Raw genomic sequence first — 11,099 nt, 5'->3', positions numbered from 1 at the left:
AACTTTAATACATTTCCTCGTCCCTCCCAAAACTCCTTGCCCATTAGCAGTTAATCTCCATTCCCTGCTCCAACATATTTAGCCTTAGTTACTCATCAACTTTTGTGTAGATTGGTTTTGAGGAAGTCATTTTTAACTTCATGAAGATAAAAACAGAAGAGAGCTTTTCGGTTTTTATTTACAAAGAAGAATACATTCTTCCCTTTCTTTCATGTGCCATAATCATTTAAAAATAACCTGTAAATATGTCATTTTGTCATATATAATATGAATGGTATCTTAGTACCATAGCAATTCATCCAGCTTCTTATCTGTAAAATTGGAGTGCAGATGGATGAGAGTTAGCTAATGATTGCCTTACTGATTTAATGGAAACAGGCTAATATAGACCTTGAGTGAGTATTTCTTGAGCAATAGACTTTTTGAAGGAAGATTTAAACATCAGAAGTTTAATAATATTTTTGCTTCTTCCCAATTCTATCGAGAAGTACTTACAAAAACAGTCTTACCCAGATGTGAAATTTAAAGTTGAACAATTTTCTTTTATTACCAGACTTCTGTGCCTTTGACCATTTACTTCTCTTGTAACTTAATGGGTGGAAAGACTTTATGGTTAACCTGTTTATTTTAGGTGTGTGTAGGGGGATGACACACATCTATCAAAGCAATAAAGGTTTGTTTTTAAAAAAATTATACATATAGTTTTTATATCCTGCTAGAGCAGCCTCATTGAAACCGCCATTTACAGTTGATGTTGCTTCATTTGAAAAAAAGAAGAAGGAGATGACTTTGTCAACTCTGGAAATTCCAAGTTAACTGGGCTTCCAGGTAACTTATATTGTTGGACATGGGCAGAGAGTACAATCCCTTTAAAGGTATCTTTTCTTGCTTCTCCTATGCACAGTAGCTAGCTCAGTACGAACCCACCTCTTTCTTGCAAAACTCGAAAAACAGCTGCCAATACACTACAATGAACTGAATGTTTCCTATAATTTTTCTTGGTGTTACAGTATCAGATAATGGTTGCATTTCACTCCAAAGCACAACTGGTAACCAAATAGTCTAGCCAACAGTTTAACCAAATATTTTACCATCTTATAATGCCCCATTATGACATGAGTCATCCACTTTTCAGCCTAAGGTATCTTTAGTTTTTATTATTTGCTCTCCAATCACCCTAAGAAGGCAGTGAAATACTTTTTTTTTTTTATTCTGCCATTTATAATACTTAAAAATGATTGAGATTTTAGGTGGAGGAGATCAAAAGTTTATTTCTAACATGTTCATTCTGAGATACATATGAGACTTCTAACATTAGCAATGTCATGAAGGCAACTGGATATATGAGCCTAAAAACAGGAAAAAAGGCATAAGCCAAAATGAAAATTTTGTGAGTCATTAGCATTCAAAATATGCAACTTAAAGCCAAGAGACCAATAGACTAAACTTTGGATAAGTTTTTAAATAAGGAACATTGGATAATAGAACATAATCAAAATTGGATGGAATTCCACTAGAAAACTCTAAAAAAAACAAAAACAAAACAAAAACAACAACAAAAAACTCATAAGAATCCAGGAAAATTGAGAGGATGAGAAAACTATGCCTATCAGCATAGTGAACACTTTGGGTGTATACCTTTTAGTAACTATAGTACAAAAAAGAATTACAACAACCAAAATATGATGGCATATTTGAGTCACATAATTAACATTCTTATCCTAATGAAAGTATTTAGAATTCTGGTTCTAACAATTAGAGAATACACATTCTTCAGGGATTCATGAAACACGTTTAGCCATAGAAAAGTCTTCAAAATATTTTAAAATCTCAATATCATATAGACTCTTTGAACACATGCAAATAAAATAGAGAAAAGTAATAATCAATCTTTTTATGGTTATTTTCTTAGGCAATAGGAGATCTGAAACACACTTACAAAAGAAATCCCAGATCATTAATTCCCTCATTCCATAAATCTTGTATCTTAAACATCCTATATGTATGAAAAGAAAAAAATAAAACAGGGCTTCTTGCTAATTATATCATATGTAAATTGTAATCAGCAATTATCAGTCAACATTTTCTTATTAAAGTATGATAAATGTATTTAATTTCTAAAATCCTCTTCACACTTTTTAACCCTGTAATGCTATCTGTTTTTATTACATTTAAGTGATGTGTATAAGAAGTCAATATAGGAAAGGAGGACTTTTACCAAGTACACTTTACATACAGAAAATCACACTTATTTCTTCAAGTACAATAGCAGTGGAATGAAAAAAAATTCATTTCTTGTCTTGAAGGAGTGATTGCGTGCTCTAGAAAAGTAAGTATGAACACATTTATAAAAATAGGTTCAAAGGGTATTCCCCTCCCCTCAGTCAGTTCATTTACTTTAGCAAGGATATTAACATCACTGTTTTCTCTAGTCCTTGGAAATAAATCATGTACAAGTATCGTACTAGATTTGCAGTATCTTTTGCTGTTTTCTAAGAAAAAGATCACCTTAGCTTAATTATTTGAAATTGTAATTCTTTTTATCTTATTCTTAATACTTTACTATTTCATACTTGACCCATTCTAAGAAAATAGATTGATAGCAAATGTTTACCAAATATGAACAATTTTTCTAGAATCACATGTAAAGTATTTTTTGAAAGGCAAATAAGAATCTGGTTTATTGGAGAACAAAGATTTGAAATACATATAGTCACTGTGAAACAGGTACCCAATGCATTAACACAGTCTCTGTTAATTGGAATTCCGAATGGACATTTGCTTAGAAAAAAAAAAAACAGACCTAGATAAGTGGATAAATTCTGGTCAGTTTTATAAATTTTTAAGTCTTCATGAAGTTATTGACAAATAATACGGTGTTAAGATAAATTTCAGTGAAAGGTTTGAAATGTTTAAAGCGGGTGGGAATGTTTAAAGAGTGTGGATAGAGGCAAGATCAGAAAATAATTAACAAACCACCTTATGAAAGAAATTGCCTTCTAAACTCCATATGTGCCATTAGTAATGACTTGCCTTTAGTGTCAGAGACACTGTGAGGTAAAGGCATGGAATGGGGAGACAATGCAGTAAGGTATAGGCGGCAGTCAGAATTTGGAGGGTTCTGCAGGCTGAGCTTAGAAATGTAAATAGTGTCCTATGATCAACAAGTTCCCTCAGAAAGTTGGTGAGCAGCAGTGAGGCTGTGACAGGCAGTAATAATGATGTGAGGACTAAGTGGGTGATAACAAGGATTTAAAAGACAGGAAATCTAATGAAGGAGATTTGAGATAGCTTTGCCATATGAGTGTCTAGAAATAATAGCTCGGGTCTCCTGGGTGTGGCTCAGTCCCATCGATTAAGTGCCGGCTTGATTTCAGCTCAAGTCATGATCTCAGGATCCTGAGATTCCAGCCCCATGTCTGACTAGATCTCAGGATTGTGAGATTGAACCGCACCCCCCCCCTCCCACCTTGTGCTCTGTGCTCAGCAAGGCCTCTGCTTGGGTTTCTCTCCCACTCCCTCTGCCCCTCTCCTCTACCCCTGCATGTTCTCTCTTTCTCTCTAATATCAATAAATAAATCTTTTAAAAAATAAATAATGATAACAGAAAGAAAGAGAAACAAGATAATGTGTTAGATATATTAAATAAGTGAGAGATCCCTGGGTGGCTCAGTGGTTTGGCTCCTGCCTTTGGCCCGGGGCGTGATCCTGGAGTCCCGGGATCGAGTCCCGCATCAGGCTCCCTGCAATGGAGCCTGCTTCTCCCTCTGCCTGTGTCTCTGCCTCTATCTGTGTGTCTATCATGAATAAATAAATAAAATCTTTAAAAAAAAAAGAAGTGAGAGAACAGGAATTGCCAATTTACTATACATGCATTTTCATCTAATTGAGTTCATGAGAAGCACAGCCACTTTTCATGGTCAGGGCTGTGATCTGAGAGTCAGACTCCAATATTAAGTCCTATTGCCACCCTATTTTTTTTGGCAAGTGACCTAGCATCTTTGTTCCTCAATTTCCTTTTCTGTAAAATGGGTATAACAGGAGTATTTCTTGATAGAATTTTTTGTGAGATAAACAAAATACTATTTTAAAGCATTAAGAAAGTTCATATCTCATGGTAACCACTCAAAAGTGCTAGTAATTATTATTGGTAACAGTACTTATAACTTTATAGCAGTAATACATAATGTGTTTATCACATCATACTAATCCTTAAGATACAGATATAAATAGATCCTCTTTCATTTCACTTTCACTTACCCAAATCTGCTTCCCTTCTGTTAGTTATGCCTCTCCATTTAATATCTAGTGATTTTTTTAATGTTCTAAAACATTAATATGAAGTTATCTTTACACAAAAATTTGAAAAACTGCTTTTAAAACCATACAAATGGTGTCTACACAGCTTAAATTTAGTTTGGCAAGTTGTAAGTAAAAAGCATGGAAAATTAATAAGAAATTAATACAAAAAGTAATATATTTAGTACAGACCTCTTATAAAACAAACATATAAACTAATCATGATGCTTTACCTATTTTGCTCAAATAAGTAATAGTAAATGATCAGTATGAACAATAAAAAGAAGATTGCTACTCACTGTAACATTTGAAATATAGCAAAACTCTTAAGAAGTATACTCGGGGGCATAGGTACAGAATTCATTAGTTTTCTTTTTCAGGAGAAACAGTATTCCTCAAAGTTACTCTTCTGCCCTATTTCTAAGTACAATCAAAGTGGATCCCCAGACTTCCATAGTGAACTACATCTCCTACTCTTGCAAAGCACAATGACAGCCAGTCCTACAGGATCAACTCTGTTAGGATCATGTGGAGTGGTGATATTGTGTTTTCCTTTCCTTGAATGCAAATCCTCAGGTCTTAATTCAGACTTAAATCAGTTTTAACAATTGTCTGAGGCAATGCTGAAAAGAAGGTCATAAGGAAAACAATGTTTCATGGGAAAAATGGGTTAGGGATTAAGGGCATTCTAAAACTGAAGACTCAGAACACTTTAGCTTCTATAGATAGAAAGAGCAAAAAACAATATTTACCTATGTGTTTAAGGAGAAAAGAATCACTTTCTTTTTGAAAGGATTATTTATTACAGTTTTACGGCTCCTGTGATGTACTGAATGCTTGACATTGTTATAGAAAATCAATTGGATTCAATCTGAGAAAGTTGTGTTATATGCATTCAAACCTGACAGTCGCATAAATCAGTATTTTTTGAGAAAAAAAAGCCAACCCAAAATAAAATGAAATTCATTTGTTTACTTTCTTAAGCCAGATGTGATTGCTACTTTATTTTTCTTTAGAAGGGATTACAATACAAATTGACTTTGAACTGCCCGGTAAAGTTGAGCAGTGGAGGATATCTCTTTACAAAAATCTGATTAGTAACAAAAAAACAAACAAACAAACAAAAACAAAAAAACAAAAAAAACAAAAATCTGATTAGAAAACATGTTTTAAAAGCATTTGCATCTTGTTTAGAGAACAAGAAAGGTGGAAGATTTTTTCCTTTCCTAGAAAAAAAACTTTTAAAGAACAAAGTATTTAATAAAGTATTTTAAAAACATTAACTGGTAATTCATAATTAAAAATAATTACTTTTGACATCCTCATTAGTATTATAGTTGAAAATGTTGAAATTGGATAGATATTGTTGAGTGCCAAACGGATTTTAAGATTCAAAATCACACTTTAATCACTGCGTTGTCCTTGAAGTTTTTTGTTGTGTTTTTTTTTTTTTTTTAAAGATTTTATTTATTTATGAGAGACAGAGAGAGGCAGAGACAGGCAGAGGGAGAAGCAGGCTCCATGCGGGGAGCCTGACATGGGACTCGATCCCAGGACTCCGGGACCTCACCTTCAGCACCGGGCTGAAGGTGGTGCTAAACCACTGAGCCATCCAGGCTGCCCAGTCCTTGAAGTTTTATACATGTAGGTACTTAGAAGTTATATTTCTGACCATTACATATTTAGTTCAACCCAAGCAGGACTTGGGAATCCCTCCCTGATGACAGCCTGTAGTCCAAGGATCAACTCTATCAGTATAATCAGGGATTGAAATATTTTTGTTTTGTTTTGTTTTTCGTGCAAAACCGTGGGCCTGTCTCACATTTAAATAGGATTATCTGAATGTGCACCACAGATGTATGAATTAACAAGTTTCTCAAGTGGTTTTCATGTTCACTAAAGATTGAGAACCACAGTTGCATACATTTATATACACTTGTTTTCTTGCTTCTTCATCTCTCTGCACTTAACCTATCCTTCAAGAGAGATTTCAATTTCCAGTCTCCTCAAAGAATTGTCTCTGACAATCTCAGCCAAGACTGCTCTCTTTCCTGACTGTAGTCAACTTGTAATTTTTATCAATAAGTTCTATGTTGCCTTAAACAAATTCCATTAATTTGAAATACTGGCGATTTACAGAGAAGGTGTATAATGAGCATTTTTAAGGGTACAACTTAATAAGTTTTGTCATATGCATACACACATGAAAGCTTCATCAAAATCAAAGATAGTGAGCATATACATCACAGCGAAACTTTTCCTCCTACCTAGCCCATTTCCAGGCAATTGGAAATCTTTAATTAGCTGAGAAAGCTGATTTGTAACTTTTCTCATATTTTTATCTTAGCTTAGTCTTCACTGCTTCTAGATATTTGACTGGATGTTGATTGAGGAAGAAGAGCCAGTGTTTAATATTGTTCTGTATATTCCCAGAGCTCTTATTTATGCTTAACACATATTATGCCCTGAAAAAGTTTTATTAAAGAATGAATTGATGACAGCTAGTTATAAACATTTATTATGTAGGCAAATAAATAGTCTGAGAATTTATACTTAACAAGATAAAAACATAGGTTGTAGATATTTGATTAGTGTTAGACAATAGTGTAAATAAGATAAGGACTGGTGAGTGACTATTATAATGACTTATAATAAATAGGCGCCTAGAATGAATACTGTCAAGCATTATAATGAGAAAAAAATGGTGATACTTTATGGTCAATAAAAAAGGGATTTGGTAGAGGCATAAGCATAGATCAGGCTTTCAGATAATTACTTTGCATAAGGTCACTGGTATTACCGTATCCAAGTGCCTTTCCTATGGCATATACCTTGCTCCACTCTTATAAGAAAGTGTCAGGTAAACAAAAAATAAATTAATTTTAAGATAGGTACTGTGAGAATTGTCAAGCCTTATGTATTAAGCCCCATCGCATATTTTCAATGTAAATATATAAGTATTACATTATAGGAATATTGACAAATCAGCAGTTAAATTATTTAAAGGCAATGCAGGTTTGATGTAACTAATTTGCAAAAAATGCTGGATGTTACCTTGGCCAAATGTCATTCAGGGTTCATGCCACTCTCTAATTTCATAAAGAAAATTTGGCAAGTGAACAAAAAATACATTAAAAAGACAAAGTTAGGGAGTGCCTGGGTCCAATAAGGGTCTGCCTTCAGCTCAGGTCATGAACCCAGGATCCTGGGATGGAGCCCCGTGAAGGGCTTCCTGATTGTGTGCAGTCTGCTTCTCTCTCTCTCTCCTCTCTGTTTCTGCTCTCTCTCTCTCTCTCAAATAAATAAGTAAAATCTTAAAAAAGGAAAGACAAAATTATGCCACCACACAATATATTTCAAAATTATAATAAGAGATATTATGTTTTAGGGATAGTGATTAATAGACAAGTCAATTATGTAGATATAATGTAAACCTTGTTATTTAAAATCAATCTTTCAAAAAAATATCCTTTAAACTTTTAAAAGGAACTTTGAAAAGCTATAGTCCGTGTCATAAAAAAGCATTATAGTTAAAATATAACCAATTGTGTTTTCTAGAAACATTTCATTTTGTTCAGCCTAAAATAAAGTTTAAAAAATTAAATAAAACATAATATTGTACAGCTGGCTCATTTCACTTGTGCCCTTCAATTGATATGGTGTGAGGTTAAGAGCTAGAGCTTCAGAGACAAAACCCTTGGTTCAAATCTGAGCCTGGTCACTTTCTGGCTGTGTGATTCTGTGCAACTTCCTTAACCTCTCTGTGCATTACCATTACCATCTGCAAAATTGCTAATAAAATAGCACTTTCCTCAAAGCTGTCAGGAGTATTAAAAAGCAGTGAATATAAAGAAAGTAGTCTAACCTAGTAAAATGGAATTAATTACCTTTATTGTTATTACACACAGAAAATAAATGGGCTAACATCTAACTGTATACAAAATCAAAAGGGTAGCTATAAGTAGTATTTTTTAAGGTTGTCTAGCTAATATCAATTAGTGAAAACTGGAATGAATAGAAATTCATTCATATCAGGAAATCTTGAGGGCAATAGCTGTGAACTTGCTGTTATATTTATATCACCTGTCTTAAGGTAAAATAACCAGATAAAGCCAAGTTTGTTTGTTTTTTTTAATGAACAGATATGTCTTCAAGGTTTACACTCTCAAATATCTTTTTTTCTTTTTAGCACACATTTTATATATAATTTTATATATATATTTAGCACACACTTTATATATATATATATATATATATATATATAATTTCTAGGAACATTGTAGGAAATATCTGATTAAAACTCAGAATTTTGCTGAAATCATCTATGATTATTATTATCACTAATTTAAAGTTTACCAAATGTCTACCACTTTTCTAAGAGCTTTATCTATGCTAGCTTATTAAATCAACAGTCTGAAAAGGAAGATATCTCCATCTTAGCAATGAGAATACTGAACCTCAGAAATCTTAGGAACTCTATTGAAGGCCACATAACCTAGTGGCTGAGATAGCTTTGGAATCAAGGATCCCTGACTTCGATGCCCTATTCATGTGTACACACCAGACATATTTAACAGCAGGGGAAGGAAAGCAGTCTGTATTTTGTCATTAGTTGTTCATTTATCTACTATCACTGACAATTTTTTAGATTTATATATATGAATAACTATTTTGAATGGATATATCCAAATGATTGATAAATATCTAATAGCATATAGGCAAACTGTACCATACATGTTCTGTTTTTTTCCTTTGTAAAATTAGAGACTATTTGCCAAATGTTGAGAATAGGTTCAATGGGGCAATTTTTAGCTTCATGAGGAAAGTTAAACATTTTATTTCACTTTATCTTATTGTATTCCAGGAAATGGCAATAGAGCTTTTTCTCTTTTCCTTCTAGGTATTTTTTCCCCATTACTTAGCCTTCTATAATATAATATGGAAAAATTAAATAAAGACAGAATTCTAGCTGCTCCATCAAAAATAGCTTCAATGAGAGTGATGCTAACAGTAAGGTTGTGAAAATCAAAAAGTGGAAAACATTACCTCAATTTCCATAGGTAGTCATGTTGAGACCCTAAAATGGACTTCAGATAAGGTCAAAATCCCATCATGTTAAGAAAGAAATATTTACAGACTTTGGTAAATTTTTAACCTATAAAATAATTCCTCAAATCCCTTTTATGATGTGGAATAGAATCCATATGTAATAGTCATGGGACATTTATTAAGTCATTAATTTTCATCTAATGATGAGTATATTATAAACTCATACAATATATATGATGGCACAAACCAGAAAATCCTATACTATACTACACTACACTATACTGTACTATACTATAGAGCTTGTGAAAAATCAATGTACTTATATCTTCTTTTTTTTTCTCTCAATATAGAGTGGAACACTTGTGAATCCCCATGGAAGCAAGGTCAACCACAAAATGTACAAAGACCCTTTTTTTTCATTAGGCATAACAAAATGCAATTTTACCTTTTTAATGTTAGTCTGAGAATGCCATGACTCCTAGGAAACTGTACTTGCAAAGCATCAGCTCACCAATCATTAGCCTCTGTAACTGTCAGCCATAGATACTCAACAGGCCTGCAGTTTTATGTGGCAAAAAGGTTAATACTGAATCCTTAGGTGAAATTTAAAATTTTTCTTGATCTTTGAAAGCCATGGGGAAACTAATAAAGGTATAGCATAAAATTTTGACTTACTTCAACCTTATGATAAACGGATTGATAGTTGAAATGTCTGGTGACTAAAAACTAATGCACATATCATATATACAATATTGTGGCACAATATGTATGCTGGTAAAAATGATAAAATACAATGTTTTAAAGAAACAGCCACATGATTTCTTTTCTGCTCTCATTTATCTCTCTCAAAGTTTGTTTTGATAAGTTTGCTGGAGTACCAACAATTCATAAAAGTATCAACATGTACATTTCTAGCAGTTCATTAAGAATGAAATTATAAAAATTAAATATTTTCCAATTTGATTTATGAGTTTAAGAAACTCTAAAAAAAAAAAAAAAAAGAAACTCTTACTTGGGGACGTCTGTATGGTTCAGTGGTTGAGTGTCTGCCTTTGGTTCAGGTCATGATCCTAGGGTCCTGGGATTGAGTGCTGAATGGGGATCCCTGCAGGGAGCCTGCTTCTCCCTCTGCCTATGTCTCTGCCTCTTTCTCCATGTCTCTCATGAATAAATAAATAAAATCTCAAAAAAAAAAAAAAAACCAACAACAACAACTCTTCTACTTGAATCCATGTTTTCCTGCATTTAAAGGAAGGAAGAAGAAATAAGAAGCAAAAACACTCAAGCATGACAAATTAAACATTTCCCACCATACCTATGTAGGTCCTATATTTGCATTAATATGCTACATATCTTTTTAAAATAAAAATGGCAAATAATAGTCATGTCTAAATGGTCAAATATTTAACCATTCAATAATGTCCTTAATTCTTTTCACAAAAGCAAGTAGATTTTGGCACTTGATTTGTTTATTGCTACTCAATATTAACCAGCACAGTGTTGAAAAATTTGAATGACTACTTCTTCTTCTTCTTCTTCTTCTTCTTCTTCTTCTTCTTCTTCTTCTTCTTCTTCTTCTTTCTTCTTCATATAATTATTTTCTAAAATATGGTCAACAATTTTTTTTATTTTAGGATTTTTAATAATGTTCACATGTATTTTTAATTGAGAAATTAAATATGTGTAAAATTTTGCCTAATGCCCAATCAAACAAAATGGTGAGATAAATAACAAAACTGAAGAACAAGACT

General features: G+C 32.8%; 1 long non-coding RNA gene across 1 annotated transcript; it reads left to right on the top strand.

Annotated features, from left to right (window-relative positions):
- The first annotated feature begins 717 nt into the window (after positions 1-717).
- Positions 718-10,077, top strand: LOC125753303 (uncharacterized). Its single transcript, XR_007404810.1, has 3 exons — positions 718-828; positions 2,177-2,329; positions 9,699-10,077. It is a non-coding gene; the product is annotated as an uncharacterized LOC125753303 (long non-coding RNA).
- Positions 10,078-11,099: the final 1,022 nt, after the last annotated feature.

Source organism: Canis lupus, chromosome 22 (genome assembly GCF_003254725.2).
Source record: "Canis lupus dingo isolate Sandy chromosome 22, ASM325472v2, whole genome shotgun sequence".
Classification (NCBI taxonomy): Eukaryota; Metazoa; Chordata; class Mammalia; order Carnivora; family Canidae; genus Canis; species Canis lupus.
Note: the sequence above shows the minus strand (reverse complement) of the source record. Positions and strands in the feature narration are given on the sequence as shown.